Below are 27,860 nucleotides of genomic sequence, written 5' to 3'. Positions count from 1 at the left end.
TAGAAAACATAATAATTATTAATGATTTTTTTTTCTGGTGGGAGTAATGTGATTATGCTTCATCATTTTTGAAAATTTTAGTCTGACACATTGTGACAATGCTTTTTGGAGGTCTCATTCTAATTTCAGTTTCTTTCATTTTAATGGTTGTCATAATTAAAAACATACCTCACACAGAAACAGAACCAAAAGGGAAAAGGGTATTAGAGAATGTATTTGCTAAGATATGGTACTCATTTTCTCATCCCATCCATCAAATCTGTAAAGATTTTTATTGAAATTCAACCATTAAATTTCCTTCTTCCCTGATGTAAACTTCCATCTTCCCTTGCAAACTAATTAGAATGTGTTGAATGTTTGTGTTTTTAAATTGGTTCAAACTCTCTTGAAGTTGTCCATTTTAGAAGATTTTTAAATTGATTAAAATTTCTGTTTCTAACTTTTCAAAGTATGCAGACATATTTTTAATATAAGTAATGCGCACATCATTTTGAACAACCTAGATAACCTTAGAGTAGGTATCTAAGAGGAGAAGAAATAACTGTCAAATGCTGCTAAGAGGTAAAGAAGAATGAAACTTGAGAATAAGCCATCATATATGGTAACTAAGAGAACACTGGTGCCTTTGAAAAAAACTATTTCAGTTTGAGTTTCAGGACCTGGATGAAGGAAAGATTATTAGTAACCTTGAGAGAAATAGAGAAGTAAAGGTAGGGGGAAAGATAAGTTAATGAGTTCTATAGTGGAAATAGTAAACTAAATGGTACTTGCTCATCCTGTTTTATTCAGTTTACCACAAAAACAAATCCAAACTTGAAAAATAGAACAATTTGACTTATAGACAGCCAGCCCATTGTTCCAGAATACAAAGCCTGTCTGCTGGAGCACCTATAGCAGCCATAAAGTGATCTGAGGTAGGGACGTTGAGGTGTTGTGATATGCTGAAATGGAGAAGTTAATTGGGAATTTTTGTTGCTTGTGCAGTTGCTGTGGATGCCTGAAATGATATTAGTTTATAACTACCTATTACATGGTTCAACAACTATATTATGCTAACCTAGAAATAAGAGGTTGCAGAAGTGAGAAGTTTTAGATTATTATGAGTGAAGGGGATGGAGTAGTTGTGTTTCAGGTAGGTCCATGATTAGTTATCCCAGATAAAATGTGTTATATGTAGGGAGATTTTTGTAAAAGTTGAATGAATTAATATTCTACTACATATAACTGGGTGCATATATATGTGTATATGTTTTTGTGTATATGCCTATGCATACACAAGACATACTTTTAAGTTTAATCTGCCTTATAACATTTAGCCACCATTTTATGAAATCCAAAAAATAACAAAACTATAAATCAAACCCTGATCTTTAGTATTTGTAAATTTTTCAGACTGAAAATCCCATACTTCAATCTCCAGCCATTTAAGAAGGTTCCAGAAGCTCAGATATCCCTGGATATATCCCATCTTCCCACTCTCTCATCAATCAAACATCCATTCCCTTTAAATAAAGCCACACCCTTTTAGAGTCAAAGTAATCTCCACTTGGAGATCACTGGACAACAGATATGAAATCTCTAAACATTAAAATTAATCCAGGATTTGCCTCAGTAGCATACTTAAGTTTGGGTGTTTTAAGAAGTTCACCAAAATCTTAGTTTATTAGATGAGGTATTTGAGTAAGGGATAGAAAGAATATTAAAGACATGGTCTATTAGAATGAATATTTTAAGCTCCATTACCATTTCTAATGAAGTAAAAAAATAACAGTATCTGACAATGAAAAAAAAAATATCCAGAGAAAGGAAGTGAAATTTAAAGGCAAAGAGAGAGAAGAAAGACATTACAAGAATAGGGGATAATATGATCAAAATCCATGTTGCTTTCAAGAAAAAGGGAGTTACCCAATTAATCTGAAGCATTTAATATATAAGACAGTAGAAGAGCAAAGGTATATTAGAAATATTTTGCTTTGATCCAGAAAAAGATAATGATATTCTAAAATCAGTGGTGGAAATTGATATAAAGATAGGATTGATTTAAGAAATATAATAGAGGGAGAATTGACTAGACTGCATAAATGAATGACAATAAGAGGTATAATAGAAGGAAGAATAAAAAACTGGCCATAATCATGATGATAATTAATTTTATATTACACTTTAAGATTTCCAAAGCACTTTGTATATATTAGCCTGGTCAATAAATAAGAACAACTTAGTAAATAGTAATATTTATTAGGTGAAAAGGCTTTATGCACTGATAGGATATTAGAAGAGAAATTAGCCTGGAAATATTACTTAAAGAAGTGGTATTTGAAGTTACAAGAGTGAATGAGATTGTCAAAGTGCAAAGAGAAGAATGTTAAAGATTTCAAAAACTTTTAGGAATACTCATCTTAAAGCGGATGACACAGAAAGAAAATAGTTATAGAGGGCAGGGGGGAAAGGATTTCTTCAATTTTTTCTGGAGCCAAAGAATAGGAGAAGCATTCAGTAGCAGCATGTGCTTGGTAGCATGAACAATTGCAGAGAGTTCAAAGATTGAGGAGGACTGAGAGGGGGGAGAAGCAAAGCAACAATAACAACAAGAAGAAAATCCCACTGGATTTGGTGAGGGAGCAATTGCCTTAGGGTTAGCACATCAATTCACATTGCTTGTAACTCTGTATGTAGAAAACACAGGGAATTGGACTGAATGTCTCTGAGTCACCAATTCATTTCAGAGCAATTTTAACCAAATCACTACATCCATGACCATGCTCTCATTTTGGGTGCACCTTCTTGCATGTTACCCACTGGTCCAAGAGAAGGAGAAGGAATGCCCTTAATCTCCACTCCAATTGGTAGATTGCCCCTTTATCATTATAATTCAATATCGTCTTCTCCCTTCATATTTTCTCTTCCTAAATAGATTATATTGTTCAGGTTCTTGCCATAGTTATCTACTCTCTCCTTTATCAAGTGCTTCAGTATCTGAATAGAACTCTTTCTTGCCATATCCAATCCTTGCCCTTATATTACAGGACTTCAGCAACAGTATATGCTGATTATTCACACACACACACACACAAAAAAAAAGTTTTCCAATTAATCAACTTTGTCATTTCCATGATTAATTCACTTTCTTTCATTCTTTTGCTCCATTTGACATATCACACAGAAGGACAGATCATACCCTTGATTTCAATATCTAACCCAAAGGTATTTCACTTCCATGGTCAAAAGATATGAAATTTATGTATGCAACTAAAATCTTCTGTCATTCCATATCTTCAAATGCTTTATTCTGTGATCTCTTCTATCTCACTATAATCCCCAGTTCTTTATCCCTCATTGCCCTCCTATGCCTTCACTTCTGCTTTGACTTTACTTTCCTCCCTTCACAAGTTGGATTCTATTTTGATTCTACCAGTGGAATTTTACTTTTATTGTCTTGATTTCTTTGTGTCTTTGTCCCATTGTCCTTTATGCATAGATATGCCTTAATTGTCTTTAACATCATCTTCTTTCAATTAAATTTACATAGTATTGACAAAAGTCACACAATTCTGCTTTCAAGGACTGTTTTAAATTTATGTTACTTAATTTCAAATCTCTCTCACACACACACACTCATAAACACACATACATAAACCCATGTTTTTCTTTTTTAACTTCAGTTTTCAACAAAGATGCATCCATTCTCTTTGTTGAGGCCTTTGTGTCCTCATATTCCTACACTTTATTTTGTCCTATTCCTTTGTTTCCACATGATATTTCAACAGCATATCCATATCTTTACATGCTAATCATTTTTAATCAATAAGCTCCTTTCCTGCTGCTAGCAAATGTGTAAGAAAGTGTAGTTAGTTCCTTAGAATAATCAGGAACATATATTTACGACCGATAGTAAACATAATATGCAACAGAAATAAACTGCAACCTTTCCCAGTAAGATCAGGAGTGAAACAAGGTTGCCCACTATCACCATTACTATTCAATATAGTACTAGAAATGCTAGCCTCAGCAATAAGAGCCAAGAAAGAGATTGAAGGAATTAAAGTAGGAAATGAGGAAACCAAACTATCACTCTTTGCAGATGACATGATGGTATACTTAGAGAACCCCAAAGACTCTGCTAAAAAGCTATTAAAAATAATTCAGAATTTTAGCAAAGTGCCAGGATGCAAAATAAATCCACATAAATCCTCAGCATTTTTATATATCACCAACAAAATGCAACAGCAAGAGATACAAAGAGAAATTCCATTCCAAACAAATGTTGAGAGTATAAAGTATTTGGGAGTCCATCTACCAAAGAATAGTCAGGAATTATGTGAGCAAAATTACAAAACACTTGCCACAAAAATAAAGTCAGATTTAAATAATTGGAAAGACATTCAGTGCTCTTGGATAGGCCGAGCAAAGATAATAAAGATGACAATACTCCCCAAACTAATCTATTTATTTAGTGCTATACCAATCAGACTCCCAAGAAACTATTTTAATGACCTAGAAAAATAACAACAAAATTCATATGGAAGAATAAGAGGTCGAGAATTGAAAGGGAACTAATGAAAAAAAAGTCAGATGAAGGTGATCTAAGTGTACCTGATCTAAAGCTATATTATATAGCAGCAGTCACCAAAACCATTTGGTATTGGCTAAGAAATAGACCAGTAGATCAGTGGAACAGATTAGATACAAAGGACAAAAAAAAGGGTACATCTATAGCAATCTAGTCTTTGACAAATCCAAAGATAACAACATTAGGGATAAAAATTCATTATTCGGAAAAAAACTGTTGGGAAAAATGGAAATTAGTATGGCAGAAATTAGATATAGACCCACACTTAACATCATATACCAAGATAAGATCAAAATGGGTCCATGACTTAAGCATAAAGAATGAGATCATAAATAGATTAGAGGAACAGAGAATAGTCTACCTCTCAGACCTGTGGAGGAGGAAGGAATTTATGACCAGAGGAGAATTAGAGATCATTATTGATCACAAAATAGAAGATTTTGATTACATCAAACTAAAAAGTTTCTGTACAAACAATACTAATGCAAACAAGATTAGAAGGGAAGTAACAATTGGGGAAATATTTTTACAGTTAAAGGTTCTGACAAAGTTCTCATTTCCAAAATATATAGAGAACTGAGCCTAATTTATAAGAAATCAAACCATTCTCCAATTGATAAATGGTCAAAGGATATGAACAGACAATTCTCAGATGAGGAAATTGAAACTATATCCACTCATATGAAAGAGTGTTCCAAATCACTACTGATCAGAGAAATGCAAATTAAGACAACTCTGAGATACCACTACACACCTGTCAGATTGGCTAAAATGACAGGAACAAATAACGATGAATGTTGGAGGGGCTGTGGGAAAACTGGGACACTGATGCACTGTTCGTGGGAGTTGTGAAAGAATCCAGCCATTCTGGAGAGCAATTTGGAACTATGCCCAAAAAGTTATCAAACTGTGCATACCCTTTGATATAGCATTGCTGCTATTGGGCTTATATCCCAAGGAAATACTAAAGAAGGGAAAGGGACCTGTATGTGCCAAAAGGTTTGTGGCAGCCCTTTTCATAGTGGGTAGAAACTGGAAGATGAATGGATGTCCATCAATTGGAGAATGGTTGGGTAAATTATGGTATATGAATGTTATGGAATATTATTGCTCTGTAAGAAATGACCAGCAGGAGAAATACAGAGAGGCTTGGAGAGACTTACATCAACTGATGCTGAGTGAAATAAATAGAACCAGAAGATCGCTGTACACTTCAATGCTGTATGAAGAGGTATTCTGATGGAAGTGGATATCTTCAACATAAAGAAGATCCAACTTACTTCCAGTTGATCAATGATGGACAGAAATAACTACATCCAGAGAAGGAACACTGGGAAGAATGTAAATTGTTAGCACTACTGTCTATCTACCCAGGTTACTTATACCTTCAGAATCTAATACTTAATTTGCAACAAGAAAATGGTATTTACACACATATATTGTATCTAGGTTATATTGTAGCATATGTAAAATGTATGGGATTGCCTGTCATCAGGAGGAGGGAGTAGAGGGAGGGAGGGGATAATTTGGAAAAAATGAATACAAGGGATAATATTATTAAAAAATTACTCATGGATAAATACTGTCAAAAATTATAAATAAAATTAAAAAAAAAGAAAGTGTAGTTAGAACAGGAGATGAAGGAACTGGAGGTCACATTAGAAAGGAGAATAAGTTTAGAGGATACCAGAGATGGAAAAATACAAGGAAAAATTTCCTTAAAATTGGAATTAATCTAAAGAATGCTATACCATCCAAAAGTGAAATGAGTGGAGAGATTTCCCCCAGGTGTTTACACAAAGGTTAAAAGGCTATATTACAGTTATGTTAAAAAGTGCAAACTTTTTTTTTTCCAGATAGAGATTAGAAGGTTACTGTTTATCCCTATGCAATGCAACTCCCTTGAGATCAGGAATAGAGTTGTTATGGCTGCTGTTGTTATTGTTATTTTGTATTTGTGTTCCCAGTACCAGAAGAATATGTTTGAAAGATGTTTAGAGATGTTTGGAAGAATGATATATGCCATTCCTTCCAATTCTGAAATTCTTATATTGTGATTTTGTCTTTCTAGCTTAAGTGTTGTTAGCATAAGTGCAGCATGAAGGAGCTCAAATTTGAATCAAATAATTTAGTACATTAAAAAGATTTGAACATGTGTGAAAACTCATTTATGGGCAAAGCTACAACAATGTTTTCCTTCTGTCTAAGTATGTCTCCAACATTAATAGAGAGTAAACATAAATTTTGACAGGCCATTTTCAGAGATGGCTTGTGGTTCTATGTTTGAAATACTGGGGTATGTTTGGACGGGTATGCTAAGACATAATAAACATTTTGCTCCCTTCTTATCTTTATTTTTCTACATGGAATGTTCTTATTTTGACAAGTTTTCACAGCCTCTGATTTGATTTTCTAATCAGTATATCAAACTGGGTCCTATAGGAAACAAGAGCAATTTGAATCATTACCCCAATCTTCTGCCTATGCAGTCATTGTCATGAATACTGAATTATATATATATATATATATATATATATATATGTATATATTAAACCTAAGTATGAACTATCCAACAGAAAAGCAAGAAATTAATGCTATTCTTTATTTCTTGCTCTTTTCATCAATGATTTATGCCCCAAAGCAAGATATATGATTCCAAAATGTCATATTTGACTAGCAGCACTAGATAATGATACTCTAAAGTCAAATGTAAAGGTAGTAAGATGGAATTGAAATTGTGAGGAGAGAAAACACAAGCAGACAAGAGTTGTCTTTAGCAAATATTTACTATTCAGTCCTTTAGGATGAAAATTTGCCTGCAAGTGACTTTACACTTTCAAGGCTGTTTCCAGGGAAATATTTCTGATGTCATTTTGGAGTGTGAAGCAAGTCATGTCAAAATAACTCATTCCTTGTTTCATGAAGAGATGCATAAAAGAGTTCCCTACAAGGGAGGGCAGCCTTAATTTAAAGACCCTTCAAAGGTGTAATTCACTGGGGGTTTAAGACTTTTTGCTACCTTCTTTAGCACTCAAGTATTCATGGTGTGTGTGTGTGTGTGTGTGTGTGTGTGTGTGTGTGTGTGTGTGTAGAAATTCTATTAATTTGTGATTGTTGGCATATTGCTTAGTGAAAGTACTCTGCCATAGCTTTCTACGTGTGTATTCTGTCTTCCCAAATCACATTGTGAACTCTGGAGGGGACAGATCACACCTTCTATTTCTGTTATATTCTCCCTAGCCACCCCCCAACCCACCAACAGTGATTAGTGCTTTTTACACAGTAGGCACTCAATAAATATTGCTGACTGACTAACTTCAGACAGCTGGAGTTCTCTGCTCCTATTTAATCTCCTGAAAATGGTGTTATCTTCCCTGAAGTTAAATTTGAATCCAAAATATCAAAGTAAAATCATGTGAGGTTTCATATCCACCTCCAGAACAGGCTGTGGGGTTCCACTGAGATGCTTGTTTCAATTAATTGTGATTTGATTACTAACCCAGAAATGATTTCAATGGAACACCCCAGAGGGGGAATGGAGACAAGTCTCTTGAGAGTTGGCATATTCTACAATAACTAGTAAAATTCTTGGTTTAGAAATAAACTTACAGCTTCCTTGTCATGACAATAGCCCTGCAAGAATCTCCACAAGAATTACAATTGCTTAATTATCATACAAACAAATAAAAATATTAAAATACATCACTATTGCCCCAGATCATTTTTGCATTTGGCTTTCTTCACATTATTCACTTGACACGTCTCTTTAAAGAAATCACCACTGCCAGAGTTAGAAGGAAATTTCTGCCCCTAGTCATGTTTTCATAATTATCTCCTCAAGCTCTCTGTTTTCTGTTAGTTATGAATTTATTTAGAAAGCAGCCTTCTCATCAAAAGTTTAGCAATGAAAAATTTTAATGTATTTTCATATATAGAAAATAACATGTTGCAGGAATCCCATTAGGATAGAAGACTCTCTCATAAAGCCTTCAAATCATTCCCCCATTAGGTGTAAATTCAAGTTTTCATCTCACTTTATGTTGTATCAAAAACATAAACCTCATTAACAGTCACAGTTAAATGAATTTTCTTTTCTTTTCTTACCTTACAAATCCCAATATTTGTATAACTGACACTTTACAAACAGGAAAACCTGTAAATCATGGAAGATTTCTTTATAGCTGGAGATGTTTAAGCTAGGCACTTATGAACAGGATTGATGTTTTGCAGCTTCACTGAGAGTTTAGGAAGCAAGAATTATAGTTAAATACCTAGCCAAGTATATCATTGTTATGAAACAGAAGCAAGTTTTTAGATACCAGAATCGTTAGTTTGATTCTAAATAAATCGTCCAGCTGTTTGACTAATTCCATGAAATAAATGAATGACTCAATGGGAAAGGGGAGGAAGTTATCACAATATAACAAATGTAAGCTCATTGAAGACAATAACTTCTTTCATTTTGACTTTTATATTACTAAAGGCCAAAAAAGGAGTAGCTTTCATTTAATAAACACTTAATAGATGCTTGTTGAATCAAATTTGACATTTATTAAAAACCACAAGGCATTGTGCTAGGAAATAGAAGTGAGAAGAGAAGGAAGGAAAAAACAAGAAATACCTACCATGTGGCAGGCACTATACTATGTACTTTATAACTATTATCTCTTTTGAATCACACAAAAGCCCTGAAAGGCAAGTGCCTATTATTATCTCTATTTTATAGGTGAATAAACTGAGGCAAACAGAGGTTATGTAACTTGTCTCACATCCATGTCAGTTTAATTGTCTATGCCAAATTTGAAGTCAAATTCCTGTCTTCAGGCCTACCTGTCTCTAAAATAATCTCTGAGGAACTTAAATAAATATACTTTGAATTCTCTGTGTTCCTATAATCACAATGATGTTGTTATTTCCTTCAATAACCTTATTAACAACCCAATAATTCCTTCTCTTTTCTTCTCTTTCTGTGTAACACTTGTCCCTATAAATTTCCCATAGGTGGCTCACCCAAAATATGAAGGGTTTTTCCTCTAGATGATTTTATGTCATATGGATATCAAAGGAAACTATAGGCTGTACATCTATAATCTCTTGATCTTACTACATAGCAAGCCCATCATGCATTTTACCACATTCTTCAATATATTAATATCCTTATTACAATAAAAATTGAGGAAAGAAATTGCCAAGAATTGGGGTGAACTGGGAAGATTTTGTGGAAGAGGTGATACCTCAGCAAAGCAATGAAAAAAAATGAAATGAAATGGAAAAGTGGAGAGGAGAATAGTGTTTGACTTCATATGGTAGAATATGAGATGGTTAGTTAAGATAAAATCAAGAAGTTAGTTTGGAATATGTGTTCATGAAGAGAAATATTATACTATATTTCTCTTTCTCTTTCTCTCATATATATATATGTATATACATATATATATATATATATATATATATATATATATATATATATATATATATATATATATATATATATATATATATATATATATATATATATACCATATAACAATGTAATACAGACCTTTAAAAGTAAGACTTCTATAGCAAAAGGAAACCATCAAAAGTTTGGAAATCAGTGTATGACATGGTCTCACCACAGTCTTAAGAATATTATTTCTATAGCTAGGTAGAGGATAAATTAGAGATGGGAGTGAGTGAAACAAAGCAAATTACATAAGAGGTTGTTCTTCGTGCTTCATTTTCAAAGAGATCCAATGATATAGATAGATAGATAGATAGATAGATAGATAGATAGATAGATAGATAGATATAGATATAGATATAGATATAGATAGATATATGTAGATAGATAGATAGATAGATAGATAGATAGATAGATAGATAGATAGATATAGATATAGGTATATATAGAGATATTCATATATATTCATATATATCAATATCAATAATATATTGTGTATGAACTGGATTTAAGTGAGGCAGATTTGCACACAGTTATGTGTCACTTTTTTTTCAGAGTCATAAAAGTCTATTGGCAAAACAAAAGTTCAAATGTCTGGGAATGGACCATGATGCAGTGAATAACCTTGACCTCTTTGATGTCCAATCAAGTTCTGAGTGCTCCACAGAACCTGCTACAACTGCCTTTGTGGCAGTTGGAACAAAATATTCTTATTGTCCATTCCACCAGGTCAAGTTTTCATGTGCTTGGGATAGACAGCCTTCTAACTCATTGTTGGACTTTAGGCCTAAGGGTTATGTCAAACTGGTTTAGCCCATATGTCAAGATGATTTTATTGTAGTTATTGTGCATTTGCAGCTTCTTGAAACCACAGGTTTCAAGTTCAGTGACAGGTGGAAGCCAAATGCTTATGAGCAACCTTGAAAAGGGCTCAGTAAATAAGCCCACATACTATAGGTGTTAATACATTCTGAACAACCCATACATCCCACATAAAAGACTATCACAGTAATCTAGGAATGAAATGATAAGCATTATACTCATGTGAAAGAAATAGAGGAATTTGAGAAATATCATGAGGGTAGAATCAGTAAGACTTGGTAATGATTAGTTACAGGAATTTGGAAAGGGGAAACAGAGAAAGAATAGAACACATGAAATATTCATTGAAGAGAGAAGAAGACTAAGTAAATAAAGAAGAAAAAGAAGTTAGCTATACAATGGTGAGGGCTAGTTTGAGATTAGATGAAATAAATTTATTATAGAACCAGGTGGTACAATATCATTCAGCAACTTGGAATTATAGGCAGAGACAGCAGATTGCTTGACAATATTGCCACATAATTTTATTGGTTAAATCAATGAAATGGAAACACGAACTTCAATTATATTATTTTCTTTAAGATCCTTCAACGAAAAACCATTTATAAGTAGTTTGTTATATGTGTAGCTTGGTATTCCAATATGTACCAAAGAAGAAGAAAACATAGTTCTTGCTTTCAAAAATATTAAAATATTAAAAGAAATATTTGCTTTATAACTGTGTGCTATACTAAAAAGTACATTGGATTTGGAATCAAAAGACCTGGACTTAAATTCCAGATCTGCCATTTAAGACTTGTAGAATCATATAAAGTTATTTAACTTCTCTGCTCCTCAGTTTCCTGCTTTGTAAAATGAGAGGTTGGATACAAAAACCTCATTTAAAGTATATGTTACAGTTAAGACTACACAAGCAGTTAAAAATAATTGAATAGCAACTATATTAAAGTGCTGAACAAAGCAAAAGTAATTTGATTTGAATTTAATTAGAGAAGGCTTCTTAGAAGAAGTGTGCCTTGAGGGTTTTGAAGAAAATGATAATGATGAATAAGAGTTGGCAGAGCCTTCCAAGAGAGAACAAGAACAACCAAAATTAATAAGGTCTTTTCTAATATCATTAAGGAGACTACCATGGAGATTAGAAGGTATTATAATAAAAAATACTGAGACTAACAAGAAATGGTTTGGTTAGGTACTACCTAACCAACTCCAACAGTTGATGGAAACTCTTGAAGGCTTATCTGAAGAAAAGAGGATAACAAATAAATTGAGGTACAGAAGTTTTGGCCAGGGTGTTTACTATTTAAAAAAGGAGAAAATGGAGCCAAATCTTGAGGATCAAAGTCTATTAAAGAGAATTCATAGAAGTTTGTGAATGATTTTATATGAGGAATAAATGGAGAGATGATGGACCCAATGTTAGGGATTTTAGAGAGTAATGATGACATTGCCAATGACTGTTGCTTAATATAACATTTTGTGATTTATCTGGTAATACAAATATAGATGTTCTATAGATAGCACATCAGGTTAAAGCCAATGCTATAAAAGTACACTTGAGAGTGATATACACAAAAATTATGGTTGAAAAAATATAAGTAATCTCTCCAAAAATGCAAGTACAGAGAAATTTAAAAATTGGACTTAATTCCTGGGGATAAATACAGATGGGTTCAGAAGAGATGATAAAGAAAAATGAAGAATGATGAATGAGAAATGGGCGATTATATGGCAGAGTAGATAGTGTTGCACTTGGAATCAGAGAGAACTAAGTTCAAATCAGGCACTTATAAGATTTGTGATGGTTCACAAAGCATTAAACACTTCTTAGTCTCAGTTTCCTAATCTGTAAAGTTCCCATAATAGTAGCACTTATCTCACAGAATTGTTGTGAGTATAGAAAAATATGTCATATTGAAAGTTCTTTGCAAAATTTAATCATCCATAAATACTAACTAATGGAAGACTAACAAATAACAAGGGAAAATGAAGACTAGGGAACACCGTGTTTCAAATAGAAAATGGATTAGTGTCAAAACATAGTTACAAGATTGATTAGGATAAGAGCAGATAAACTGTCATTGGATATGTCACAAAGACATTCACTGCTGACTTTAGAGTCAGAATTTCCATAGAACAATGTAAGCAGATTTAGTTCTGATATTAAAGACTCAATCATATCTTAGAGATCTCTCATCTTTTTCATATTTACTGCATTAAAGTGGAAAGTTGAAATATCTAATACTTCTTCAAATGAGTAGCTCAGCTCACTCTATAAATACCAAGTCTCACAAAGCCAAAAATATAAACAATTTTATCTTCAAATTAATGAAGAGAAAATGCACCCATATTCAAAACCATAGAAAGTCAAGACTCCTGCCCTATTTCTCTGTTCTCATTGGTCAATGCCTCTCATAGATTCAAAAAGACTGAGATGAACATAACTCTTAAAAATAGGAAAAAGGGCCAAATCTATGTTATATTAATAGAATTAAGAGAAAGTTATTTATATATAACCTATATAAAATTTCTTGCCTTCTGAATGAAGGAGGAGAGAATCTAGAACTAAAAACTTACTACCCAAAAGTTAAAAATTTTAGCATGTAGTTGGAAAAAGTAAAATATTTTTAAATTTCACAAAGAACAAAATGTTTAACTTTTGGAGGGCCAGCTCAATCTCTTGCCTTGCTGTGCCTCCTATCCAAGCAAAGTTATACTTCCATCTCCTAATAGCTCAGTTTCTACTTTCACTACACACCTGTGGCACCTACCTATTGCAGAGTTCTTCATTTTGCCATTATATAGAAAATGGTGCATAGTAACTTTGCCAGGAAACTAGGTTTACAGTGGTTGTCCATATTGCTTGACTATTCTATCTCAACTCTCTCTCTATATATATATCTATAACTCAGTACACACTGATGAGGCTATTATCACCCTATTATCAGCCAAAATCCAACAGCTTCATTTCTTTCATTCCAAACTTCTGTTTGGTTGATAAGAGAATCATCCTTTATTCTGTAGTCAAATAAATATTTAACTTCAATTTCAAGTTATGTTACAGTGAATAACTATTTGTTTCTCACTCTTCCAACATTCAAGTGCAATTTTTGCTCATATCAAGATCTTTGGCAGGGGGTCACTGATTTTTGGGGAGCACTCTTCATCTCTTCTTAATTATTTGACTCATACTCCCAGACCCATTTTCCCTAAAAGTTTTACTGGTTCCAGAAAACCAAATAAGGTCAAAGATCTACAAAAAGGTAAAGATTGGGAATAGAGGTGGTGGATTGGTATCAATGAATAGGATAATGGGGAAGGGAAGATTCATTAGGGACAAGGAGATTTCTAACCTATCCTAAAGCAAAGTAATTTTATTTTGTAAATTAAAAAAAAATGACTGCTAGCTTAAGGCATAAAACTGCCACTAAGATTTTTGTCTTAGAATTTAGAGAAATTCTCTAAAAGCTGTCATACCTTGAAATTTTGGGACAGACAACTTTAGAACTTGGTGTGCTTACAACAAAATTAGATACCACCTCTACTTTAGTTGCTGACACTTGTGCCTCTTTCTCTGTTACCTCCAAATAAATTTTCTACTATGCTGAGATAATGTTAGGCTACACCAAGAATATTAAAGGCTTAGGGACTTGTTCCAACCTGAATGAGCACTAATGTGATTCCTGGATAAAGTAAATTCCCCATAATACTATCTCTGAAAATATAAATATTTTCTTACAATAATCACATAGATTTCAGAAAAACCAGTGACTATAAAGGTTCTTTTTTTGCATTTTAAATTCATCACATTTCTTTCAAAAGGCTAGTGAGTGACATGTTTTGTCTTAATTCTTTTTTTTTTATTATTATAGATTTTATTTACAAGATATATGCATGGGTAATTTTTCAGCATTGACAATTGCAAAATCTTTTGTTCCAACTTTTCCCCACCTTCCCCCCAACCCTTCCCCCAGATGGCAGGTTGACCAATCAATATATGTTAAATATGTTAAACTATAAGTTAAAAACAATATATTTATACATGTCCAAACAGTTATTTTGCTGTACAAAAAGAATTGGACTTTGAAATAGTATACAATTAGCCTGTGAAGGAAATAAAAAATGAAGGCAGACAAAAATAGGATTGGGAATGCTATGTAGTGGGTCATAGTAATCTCCCAGAGTTCTTCCACTGGGTTTAGCTGGTTCAGTTCATTACTATTCTCATAAAACTGATTTGGTTCATCTTTTTGTTGAAGAGGGGCACATCCATCAGAATTGATCATCAAATAGTATTGTTGTTGAAGTATATAATGATCTTCTGGTCCTGCCCATTTCACTCAGCATCGGTTCATGTAAGTCTCTCCAGGCCTATAAGAATTATTTTTTAATTAATTATATAATGAGAGAGAGAGAGAGAGAGAGAGAGAGAGAGAGTGAGAGAGAGAGAGAGAGAGAGAGAGAGAGAGAGAGAGAGAGAGAGAGAGACAGTACATATGCATGTGTATTTTTTTTTATTTATCACTTGTATTCATGTTATATGTATACATGTTAAATGTGTTATAGTATATCCTAGATACAATATATGTGTGTAAAACCAAATTTCTTGTTGCATGCTAAGAATTGGATTCCAAAGGTAAAAGTAACCTGCGTAGAAAGACAATAGTGCAAAGAGTTTATACTCAATTCCAAGTGTTCCTTCTCTGGGTGTAGCTGTTTCTGTCCATCATTGATCAACTGGAACTAAATTAGATCTTCCCTATGTTGAAGATATCCACTTCAATCAAACTACATCTTCACACAGTATCGTTGTGAAAATGTATAATGATCTCCTTGTTCTGCTCATTTCACTCAGCATCAGTTCATGTAAGTCTCTCCAAGCCTCTCTGTATTCATCCTGATGGTCATTTCTTACAGAAAAATAATATTCCATAACATTCATATACCATAATTTACCCAACCATTCTCCAATTGATGGTCATCCATTCATTTTCCAGTTTCTAGCCACTATGAAAAGGGCTACCACAAACATTTTGGCCCATACAGGTCCCTTTCTCTTCTTTAGTATTCTTTGGGATATAAGACCAGTAGTCTGGATCAAAGGGTATGCACAGTTTGATAACTTTGGGGGCATAGTTCCAAATTGCTCTCCAGAATGGCTGGATTCTTTCACAACTCCACTAACAATGTATCAGTGTCCTAGTTTTCCCACATCCCCTCTAACATTCATCATTATTTTTTCCTGTCATCATAGCCAATCTGACAGGTATGTAGTGGTATCTCAAAGTTGTCTTAATTTGCATTTCTCTAATCAATACTGATTTGGAACACTCTTTTATATGAGTGGAAATAGTTTCAATTTCATCATCTGAAAATTGTCTGTTCATATCCTTTGATGATTTATCAATTGGAGAATGGTTTGATTTCCTATAAATTAGAGTCAGTTCTCTATATATTTTGGAAATGAGGCCTTTATCAGATCCTTTAAGTGGAAAAATATTTTCCCAATTTGTTACTTCCCTTCTAAACTTGTTTGCATTAGTTTTGTTTGTACAAAAGCTTTTTGATTTGATGTAATCAAAATATTATATTTTGTGTTCAATACTGATCTCTAGTTCTCCTTTGGTCATAAATTCCTTCCTCCTCCACAAGTCTGAGAGGTAAACTATCCTCTATTCCTCTAATCTATTTATGATTTCATTCATGAACCCATTTAGATCTTATCTTGGTATATGGTGTTAAGTGTGGGTCCATATCTAATTTCTGCCATACTAATTTCCAGTTTTCCCAACAGTTTTTTTCAAATAATGAATTCTTATCCCAAAAGTTTGTATCTTTGGGTTTGTCAAACACTAGATTGATATAGTTATATAGTTATACCTTTTTTTGTCCTTTGTACCTAATCTGCTCCACTGATTAACTAGTCTATTTCTTAGCCAATATCAAATGGTTTTGGTGACTGCTGCTTTATAATATAGTTTTAGATAAGGTACACCTAGGCAACCTTCATTTGATTTTTTTTTCATTAATTCCCTTGAAATTCTCAACCTTTTGTTGGAACAGAGCTTATTATGCTTCAGGTAAAGCCAAAAAAGCAGGGGTAGCTATCCTTATCTCAGATCAAGCAAAAGCAGAAGTAGATCTCCTTAAAAAAGATAAGGAAGGAAACTATATCCTGCTGAAAGGTAGCATAAATAATGAAGCCATATCAATACTAAACATATATGCACCAAGTGGTATAGCATCTAACTTTCTAAAGGAAAAGTTAAGAGAATTGCAAGAAGAAATAAACAGTAAAATTATAATAGTGGGAGATCTCAACCTTGCACTCTCAGATTTAGACAAATCAAACCACAAAACAAACAAGAAAGAAATTAAAAAAGTAAATAGGACATTAGAAAAACTAGGTATGATAGACCTTTGGAGAAAACTGAATGGCAATAGAAAGGAATATACTTTCTTCTCAGCAGTTCATGGATCCTATACAAAAATAGACCATATATTAGGACATAAAGATCTCAAAATTAAATGTAGGAAGGCAGAAATAATAACTGCCTTCTTCTCAGATCACAATGCAATAAAAGCTACATTCAGTAAAAAGTTAGGGGTAAATAGACCAAAAAGTAATTGGAAACTGAATAATCTCATCTTAAAGAATGACTGGGTGAAAGAGCAAATTGTAGAAACAATTAACAATTTCACCCAAGATAATGACAATGATGAGACATCATACCAAAATCTTTGGGATGCAGCTAAAGCAGTAATAAGGGGAAATTTTATATCTTTAGAGGCTTATTTGAAGAAAATAGAGAAAGAGAAGATTAACGAATTGGGCTTACAACTTAAAAAGCTAGAAAAAGACCAAATTATAAACCCCCAACCAAAAATTAAACTTGAAATACAAAAATTAAAAGGAGAAATCAATAATATTGAAAGTAAAAAAAACTATTGAATTAATAAATAAAACCAAGAGTTGGTTTTATGAAAAAGCCAATAAAATAGATAAATCTTTGGTAAATTTGATCAAAAAAAAGAAAGAGTAAAATCAAATTGATAGTCGTACAAATGAAAAGGGGGATCTTTCCACCAATGAAGAGGAAATTAGAGAAATAATAAGGAGTTACTTTGCCCAACTTTATGCCAATAAATTTGATAACTTAAGTGAAATGGATGACTTCCTCCAAAAATATAGGCTCCCTAGATTAAAAGAGGAGGAGATAAATTGCTTAAATAATCCCATTTCAGAAAAAGAAATAAAACAAGCTATTAATCAACTCCCCAGGAAAAAATCCCCAGGGCCAGATGGATTCACATGTGAATTCTACCAAACATTTAAAGAACAATTATATAAATTGTTATATAAATTATTTAAATGCTATATAAATTATTTGAAAAAATAGGGGATGAAGGAGTCCTACCAAACTCCTTTTATGACACAGACATGGTACTGATACCTAAACCAGGTAGATCAAAAACGGAGAAAGAAAATTATAGACAAATCTCCTTAATGAATATTGATGCTAAAATCTTAAATAAGATATTAGCAAAAAGACTTCAGAAAATCATCTCCAGGATAATACACTATGATCAAGTAGGATTTATTCCAGGAATGCAGGGCTGGTTTAATATTAGGAAAACTATTAATATAATTGACCATATTAATAATCAAATTAATAAGAACCATATGATCATCTCAATAGATGCAGAAAAAGCATTTGACAAAATCCAACATCCATTCCTACTAAAAACTCTTGAGAGTATAGGAATAAATGGACTATTCCTTAGAATAATCAGGAGCATATATTTAAGACCTTCAGTAAGCATAATATGCAATAGAAATAAACTGCAACCTTTCCCAGTAAGATCAGGAGTGAAACAAGGTTGCCCACTATCACCATTACTATTCAATATAGTACTAGAAACGCTAGCCTCGGCAGTAAGAGCCGAGAAAGAGATTCAAGGAATTAGAGTAGGAAATGAGGAAATTAAACTATCACTTTTTGCAGATGACATGATGGTATACTTAGAGAACCCCAAAGACTCTGCTAAAAAGCTACTAGAAATAATTCAAAATTTCAGCAAAGTGGCAGGATACAAAATAAATCCACATAAATCCTCGGCATTTTTATATATCACTAACAAAATGCAACAGCAAGAGATACAAAGAGAAATTCCATTCCAAACAAATGTTGAGAGTATAAAGTATTTGGGAATCCATCTACCAAAGAAAAGTCAGGAATTATATGAGAAAAATTACAAAACACTTGCCACAAAAATAAAATCAGATTTAAATAATTGGAAAGACATTCAGTTCTCTTGGATAGGCCGAGCGAATATAATAAAGATGACAATACTCCCCAAACTAATCTATTTATTTAGTGCTATACCAATCAGACTACCAAGAAACTATTTTAATTACCTAGAAAAAATAACAACAAAATTCATATGGAAGAATAAAAGGTCGAGAATTGCAAGGGAACTAATGAAAAAAAAACTCAGAGGAAGGTGGTCTAAGTGTACCTTATCTAAAGCTATATTATATAGCAGCAGTCACCAAAACCATTTTGTATTGGCTAAGAAATAGACCAGTAGATCAGTGGAACAGATTAGATACAAAGGACAAAAAAGGGTACATATATAGCAACCTAATCTTTGACAAACCCAAAGATACCAACATTAGGGATAAAAATTCATTATTCGGAAAAAACTGTTGGGAAAACTGGAAATTAGTATGGCAGAAATTAGATATGGATCCACACTTAACACCATATACCAAGATAAGATCAAAATGGGTCCATGATTTAGGCATAAAGAGGGAGATAATAAATAGATTAGAGGAACAGAGGATAATCTACCTCTCAGACTTGTGGAGGAGGAAGGAATTTATGACCAGAGGAGAACTAGAGATCATTATTGATCACAAAATAGAAGATTTTGATTACATCAAACTAAAAAGTTTCTGTACAAATAATACTAATGCAAACAAGATTAGAAGGGAAGTAACAAATTGGGAAAATATTTTTAAAAACAAAGGTTCTGACAAAGGTCTCATTTCCAAAATATATAGAGAACTGACCCTAATTTATAAGAAACCGAACCATTCTCCAATTGATAAATGGTCAAAGGATATGAACAGACAATTCTCAGAGGAAGAAATTGAAACTATATCCACTCACATGAAAGAGTGTTCCAAATCACTACTGATCAGAGAAATGCAAATTAAGACCACTCTGAGATACCACTACACACCTGTCAGATTGGCTAAGATGACAGGAACAAATAATGACAAATGTTGGAGGGGATGTGGGGAAATTGGGACACTAATACATTGCTGGTGGAGTTGTGAAAGAATCCAGCCATTCTGGAGAGCAATCTGGAATTATGCCCAAAAAGTTATCAAACTGTGCATACCCTTTGACCCAGCAGCGCTACTACTGGGATTATATCCCAAAGAAATACTAAAGAGCGGAAAGAGACATATATGTGCCAAAATGTTTGTGGCAGCTCTTTTTGTTGTAGCTAGAAACTGGAGGATGAATGGATGTCCATCAGTTGGAGAATGGTTGGGTAAATTGTGGTATATGAAGGTTATGGAATATTATTGCTCGGTAAGAAATGACCAGCAGGAGGAATATAGAGAGGCCTGGAGAGACTTAAATCAACTGATGCTGAGTGAAATGAGCAGAACCAGAAGATCACTGTACACTTCAACAACAATACTGTATGAGGATGTATTCTGATGGAAGTGGAAATCTTCAACATAAAGAAGATCCAACTCACTTCCAGTTGATCAGTGATGGACAGAAATAACTCACCCAGAGAAGAAACACTGGGAGGGGAATGAAAATTGTTAGCACTAATATCTGTCTGCCCAGGTTGCATGTACCTTCGGATTCTAATGTTTATTGTGCAACAAAAAAATGATATTCGCACACATGTATTGTACCTAGACTATATTGTAACACATGTAAAATGTATGGTATTGCCTGTCGTCGGGGGGAGGGAATAGAGGGAGGGGGGGTAAATTGGAAAAATGAATACAAGGGATAATATTATAAAATATATATATATATAATTAAAAAAAATATTCAGGAAAAAGCCACATTTGCAGTTTTAAATGTACATTTTTAAACCTAAGATATATTTGGGAGAATTGGGGAGGGGGGATAAAGAGACACAGAGAGAGAGACAGACAGAGAAATAGTGTTTTTTTTTCCCCCATTCATAGAAATTTAAATGTAAATTGCAAATTAAATTGCACCTGAATAAAATTGTACTTCAAAATTAAAAAAAAAAAAAAAACAAAGGTTCTGACAAAGGTCTCATTTCCAAAATATATAGAGAACTGACCCTAATTTATAAGAAACCGAACCATTCTCCAATTGATAAATGGTCAAAGGATATGAACAGACAATTCTCAGAGGAAGAAATTGAAACTATATTCACTCACATGAAAGAGTGTTCCAAATCACTATTGATCAGAGAAATGCAAATTAAGACCACTCTGAGATACCACTACACACCTGTCAGATTGGCTAAGATGACAGGAACAAATAATGATGAATGTTGGAGGGGATGTGGGGAAACTGGGACACTAATACATTGCTGGTGGAGTTGCGAAAGAATCCAGCCATTCTGGAGAGCAATCTGGAATTTTGCCCATAAAGTTATCAAACTGTGCATAACCATTGACCCAGCAGCGCTACTACTGGGCTTATATCCCAAAGAAATACTAAAGAGCGGAAAGAGACATATATGTGCCAAAATGTTTGTGGCAGCTCTTTTTGTAGTAGCTAGAAACTGGAAGATGAATGGATGTCCATCAATTGGAGAATGGTTGGGTAAAGTATGGTATATGAAGGTTATGGAATATTATTGCTCTGTAAGAAATGACCAGCAGGAGGAATACAGAGAGGCCTGGAGAGACTTAAATCAACTGATGCTGAGTGAAATGAGCAGAACCAGAAGATCACTGTACACTTCAACAACAATACTGTATGAGGATATATTCTGATGGTAGTGGAAATCTTCAACATAAAGAAGCGCCAACTCACTACCAGTTGATCAATGATGGACAGAGGTAGCTACACCCAGAGAAGAAACACTGGGAAGTGAATGTAAATTGTTAGCACTAATATCTGTCTGCCCTGGTTACATGTACCTTCGGAATCTAAAGTTTATTGTGCAACAAGAAAATGATATTCACACACATGTATTGTATCTAGACTATATTGTAACACATGTAAAATGTATGGGATTGCCTGTCATCGAGGGGAGGGAATAGAGGGAGGGGGGGATAATTTGGAAAAATGAATACAAGGGATAATATTATAAAAAAATATATATATATATATAATAAAAATTATTAATTAAAAAAAAAGAAATTCTCAACCTTTTGTTCTTTCATATGAATTTTGTTGTTATTTTTTTTAGGTCATTAAAATAGTTTCTTGGGAGTCTGATTAGTATAGCACTAAATAAATAGATTAGTTTAGGGAGGAATGTCATCTTTATTATATTCACTCAGCCTATCCAAGGACACTTAATGTCTTTACAATTATTTAAATCTGCTTTATTTTTGTGGCAAGTGTTTTGTAATTTTGCTCATATAATTCCTGACTTTTCTTTGGTAGATGGATTCCCAAATACTTTATACTCTCAACATTTGTTTGGAATGGAATTTCTCTTTGTATCTCTTGCTGTGGGATTTTGTTGGTGAAGTATGAAGATGCTGAGCATTTATGTGGATTTATTTTGTATCGAGCAACTTTGCTAAATTTATGAATTACTTCTAATAACTTTTTCGTAGATTCTCTGGAATTCTCTAAGAATATCATCATGTCATCTGCAAAGAGTGATAGTTTGGTTTCCTCATTACCTATTCTTATTCCTTTAATCTCTTTCTCGACTCTTATTGCCGAGGCTAGCATTTCTAATATAATATTTAACAGTAATAGTGATAGTGGGCAACCTTGTTTCACTCCTGATGTTACTGGAAAAGGTTCCAGTTTATCCTCATTATATATAATGCTTACTGACGGTTTTAAATATATGTTCCTAACTATTTTAAGGAAGAGTCCATTTATTCTTATACTCTCAAGTGTTTTTAATAGGAATGGATGTTGGATTTTATCAAATGCTTTTTATGCATCTATTAAGATGATCATATGGTTTTGGTTAATTTGATTATTAATATGGTCAATTATACTAATAGTTTTCCTAATATTAAACCAGCCCTGCTTTCCTGGTATAAAATCTGTTTGATCATAGTGTATTATTCTGGGGATGATTTTCTGAAGTCTTTTTGCTAATATCTTATTTAAGATTTTAACATCAATATTCATTAAGGAGATTGGTCTATAGTTTTCTTTCTCAGTTTTCAACCTACCTGGTTTAGGTATCAGTACCATGTCTGTATCATAAAAGGAGTTTGGTAGGACTCCATCATTCCCTATTTTTTCAAATAGTGTATATAGCAGTGGGGCTAATTGTTCTTAAATGTTTGGTAGAATTCACATGTAAATCCATCTGGTCCTGGGGATTTTTTTCCTAGGGAGTTGATTAATTGTTGTTCTATTTATTTTTTTCTGAAATGGGACTATTTAAGCAATTTACTTCCTCCTTTGTTAGTCTGGAAAGCCTATATTTTTGGAGGAAGTCATCCATTTCACTTAAGTTATCAAATTTATTGGCATAAAGTTGGGCAAAGTAACTCCTTCTTATTGCTCTAATTTCTTCTTCATTGATGGAAAGATCCCCCTTTTCATTTTTAAGACTAACATTTTGATTTTCCTCTTTCCTTTTTTCTGATCAGATTTACCAAAGGTTTATCAAAATCTTCAGGAATCATTGGATTCCCTGACACATGAAGTAATTAATTATAGATTGGTTTTGGACTATTTCAGGACTTATGGACATGTATAATTCCTCATGCATAATGTGCTGTTGTCTCCAAAGACTGCCAATCACTCTCTGGCCTAGAGGAGAGACTTCTTCCTTCAGAGAGCCACATCAAGTCTGGCCTAGAGCAGAGACTCTCTGTGTCTGGAGTGCCGCCCTCTTTTATCCTCCCAGAGAATTGGCTTGAGATAATGCAAGGGCTTCTGGGAAAAATTACTTCAACCAATGAACTTGCTCCTCCTAAACATGCAAGCTCCACCCCCAGGAGTTCACAAGTAAAACTCCCAGTAAAGGCGGGAACTAGAGAATTGTTAAGTACCAACTTAGCACTTAGTAAGAACCTAACATCTCCCCCTTTCTTTTGATTTAGAACATAGGGTGGTCATGAACTTGAAACATAAATCCATCAATGTGAGAGTATTACACATAATTACATAGATTACATAAACACATACTAACATAGTAACATAATACATGCTAGAAGTATGTAACAAATAGCATGATCAAATAATCATAAATTGAGAATTTGTAAATGTCCATAAGTCCATTGTCCATTAGTCTCATCTTGTGTTAGGAAATCCAATGATTCCTGCTGGTTTTAAAGTTCTTTAACAGTCATCTTACTAGCCATGCTCTTTCAGTGTCAGATGTTTCTTAGATTTTTCTCCTTTGTTTTGAGGTCTTTCTCTTTTTCTGTCTCTCTCCAATGGACAAGGCGAATACGACTTTTGGCACCCATCTGATTCCTTATCCATCTGAAGAAATACAAGCAAACTCTCTCCCCCAGGCAGTTAACCTATCTGGTCCCTTCCATTCATCCCTTTCTGGGTCTCTTCTCACCATCTGGCAATTACATTGGAGTTGTTTCCACTGGACACAGCCCTGTTGGTTTAAAAGGCCTGTATTGTCCCCAAGTGTAATCCAATTTTGCAATCTGATTGCCTTTTGGCAGATTTATCAGGTAATCCCTTTCTGCCATGTGATTGCTTTTCTGCTGGTTGATCAAATCAGAGTCCTGACCTTCTAAAGGCTCTTTGGGTGTGACATCAGCTGTCATCATGCCCCAAGTCTTTTGTGCCTGGGGCCCTGGACCTGGGCCCCTCATCTCATTTCTCTGAATTATTCTACACTTTGATGCCCAATGGAGTCCTCTGTTGCATTTTGGACATGGGGTTTGATGTCTTCTTTCACCCTGTCTTCTCACTCTGTCTCCATATTTACACTGAGCTCTTAGATGTCCAATTTTTCCACATTGAAAACATCGCCGATTTTCTCTAAAAGTCCCTTGCCAGGAGGGACCCTGTCTTTCTACATTCATCATAGCCTGGGTATAAAAAGCATTTGTTCCCACTGTAGCACAGCATCTTATGATCTCCTCTAAAGGAGCATCTTTGTCTAATCCCCATATAATTATTTTGCAAATCTCATTAGCATTTTCCTTAGCCAGATGTCTGGTCATTATTTCTGTAGCTGCATTTTCTCCAATAGTTCTTTTGACAGCAGTTTGCAAATGTCCCACAAAATCTGCAAAATGTTCATTGGGATCTTGCTCTATTTTAGTGAAAGCCTCTCCCTGATCTGTCTGTCAAGAGAGAACACCCCAAGCTTTTATTGCAGCCTTAGCAATTTGCTCATATATTGTCATTGTATAATTAATCTGTTCTGAATTCTCTCCATACTGACCTTTACCAGCTAAGTGCTCAAAAGTGAATTGTGTGTTAACTCCTATTTCCAAATTGCATCTGACTTGGATTTTACATAATTCATGAAACTCCGCAAGCCATAACAAATTTTGTCCATGTTCTAGACATGTCCTTGCTATGGATTTCCAATCATTCAGGGTTAGGACTTCATAAGACAAACCATCTAGTAACATTTTAACATAAGCCGATGTAGCCCCATAAAGGGTACAACCTTTTTTCAAATCTTTAATTTTATTCAAATCTAAAGGTGTATATCTTCTCCTTTTTTGACCTACAGAGTCAATATCTTCAATCACAGGATATGCCTGTATAAAATCACTTATATCCTGTCCTTCTCTCTTAGCTTTAACCAATGCTTTTTCTAATCTTGTCATAGGCTTAGGCTGCTTCACAGGCAATTCTGTTTGTGTTTCTGCCTCTTCCCTTCCTCTTTCTTGCTCCACCCCTGAAGAGTTAATTGAGGGAGGAGATGGGAAATGCTCCTGTTGCTCAGAATTGTACTTAACTTCATTGTTATCTGGTTCATCCTTTTCATCTAGTTTAGTTGACACTTTCCCATTTTGCTCCTTCTTCTCTTTCTTTAGAATAACAATTTTAAAGCCATTTGGATTAAATTGTAGGTATGAAGTATATCTTTGGAAATTGAGTCTGGTCTGGAATTGTAGTGTCCACCTAATTGCTTTCCTACTAATTCCCATTCATCTAGATCCAATTCTTCTTCCAGAGAAAAACAAGGACATATGACCTTCACAGTTTTTAAAAGTTCAGTAATCTCCTCCAAAATTATAATCAATCCTTGGCTTTTCATAACCTTGATGATTCTCTCTAAACATTTTCCTTGAACAGAAGGCGTTTGCCCCATTTCACTATAAGAGATTGCTGGTTTAGCCCTTAACAAGTTAAGTTCTTTATTTTTCTATTAGAACGCTCACTTAAATCTTTAACAAAGTTTCTTGTTATTCACGGTTCTGGGTCAGAGAGACTGAGATCTGGATGGGAGGCTTTTCCACTGGAATCAGGATCGTATCTGTCCCTGTTCAGGCGCCAAATTGTGAAGGTCCAGGCTAGCTCCTCTGAAGGGCTCAGAATAAGTCCTTGTCAGGATAAGCAAAAGTCCTTTCCCCACGTTGGGTGCCAATATGTAAAGTGCTGTTGTCTCCAGAGACTGCCGATCACTCTAAGGTCTAGAAGAGAGACTTCTTCCTTCAGAGAGCCACCTCAAGTCTGGCCTAGAGCAGAGACTCTCTATTTCTGGAGTGCCGCCCTCTTTTATCCTCCCAGAGAATGGGATAATGCAAGGGCTTCTGGGAAAAATTACTTCAACCAATGAACTTGCTCCTCCTAAGCATGCAAGCTCCACTCCCAGGAGTTCACAAGTAAAATTCCCAGTAAAGGCAGGAACTAGAGAATTGTTAAGTACCAACTTAGCACTTACTAAGAACCTAACACTCATTTTGATTCATGTTGTTTGTTACGTAACTACTAGACTGTGTTATATTACTATGTGCTTGTGTAATACCTCCCATGGTGATGGATTTATGTATACCTGTTTCAAATAAGACCCTTTAGAAACTTGCTGACAAAATTTGGTTTGACTCCCCTTTTCCTTTTGGTGTTTTCTTCTCCCTTCCTGAGAAGTCAGGTAGGATGTGATCACCTCCTTTTTTTGGTGTTTTCACCCCCCTTTCTGAAAAGTCAGGAAAGGCATGAACATCTCCTTTTGGGGGTTCTCACTTCCCTGAGAAATCAGGTAGGGCATGACCACCTATATTCTAAAACAAAAGAAAGCTGGAGATGTAAAGGGCAGGAACTCTAGAGAAATATACTTAAGGCTCAATATAATTTATTTAATTCTACAATAAGGTGTTAACTTAGGGGGGTTGATATTATCTAGTTTACATATACTTAGTACTTAGCATGGTGATTTAATAGTTTACAATTGATGTAATTGTATTTAAACTGAGGACATAATCAGTCACAGAGATTCCATCTTTGATTAGCCTTGTGGTGGCTCTCCTGCCTCTTGCATTCCTCCACTGAGACCAAAACCCATCTGAAGATCCCCCCAGAAAGCTAGCCCATCCCTAACCAAAGGAGATACTGTGAAGGAGATAATAAAGACTTTGGACTTTATTCCTAACTATTCTTGTGGTTATTATTCAGCTGAAACCAAGGCTGGTCCCAAGACCTCCAGAGAGCTAACCAGAACATTACAGGTCTTGGCTTGCCCACTTAGCACAATGTGGAAGCCTGCACCATCAGCCCCAATGCAGTCAGTGAGAAGCCCCTGTTGCCCTACTGAGGAAGCTCAGGATAATATTAGTTGTTCCTGAAATAATTTGCCTTTCACAGATATTCATTATTTAACATAGGACAGTCAAGTTAAAAAACAAGCAAAAAAACAAAAAACAAAAAACACAAC

This window comes from Sminthopsis crassicaudata, chromosome 3 (assembly GCF_048593235.1).
Source record: "Sminthopsis crassicaudata isolate SCR6 chromosome 3, ASM4859323v1, whole genome shotgun sequence".
Taxonomy (NCBI): domain Eukaryota; kingdom Metazoa; phylum Chordata; class Mammalia; order Dasyuromorphia; family Dasyuridae; genus Sminthopsis; species Sminthopsis crassicaudata.
Note: the sequence above shows the minus strand (reverse complement) of the source record.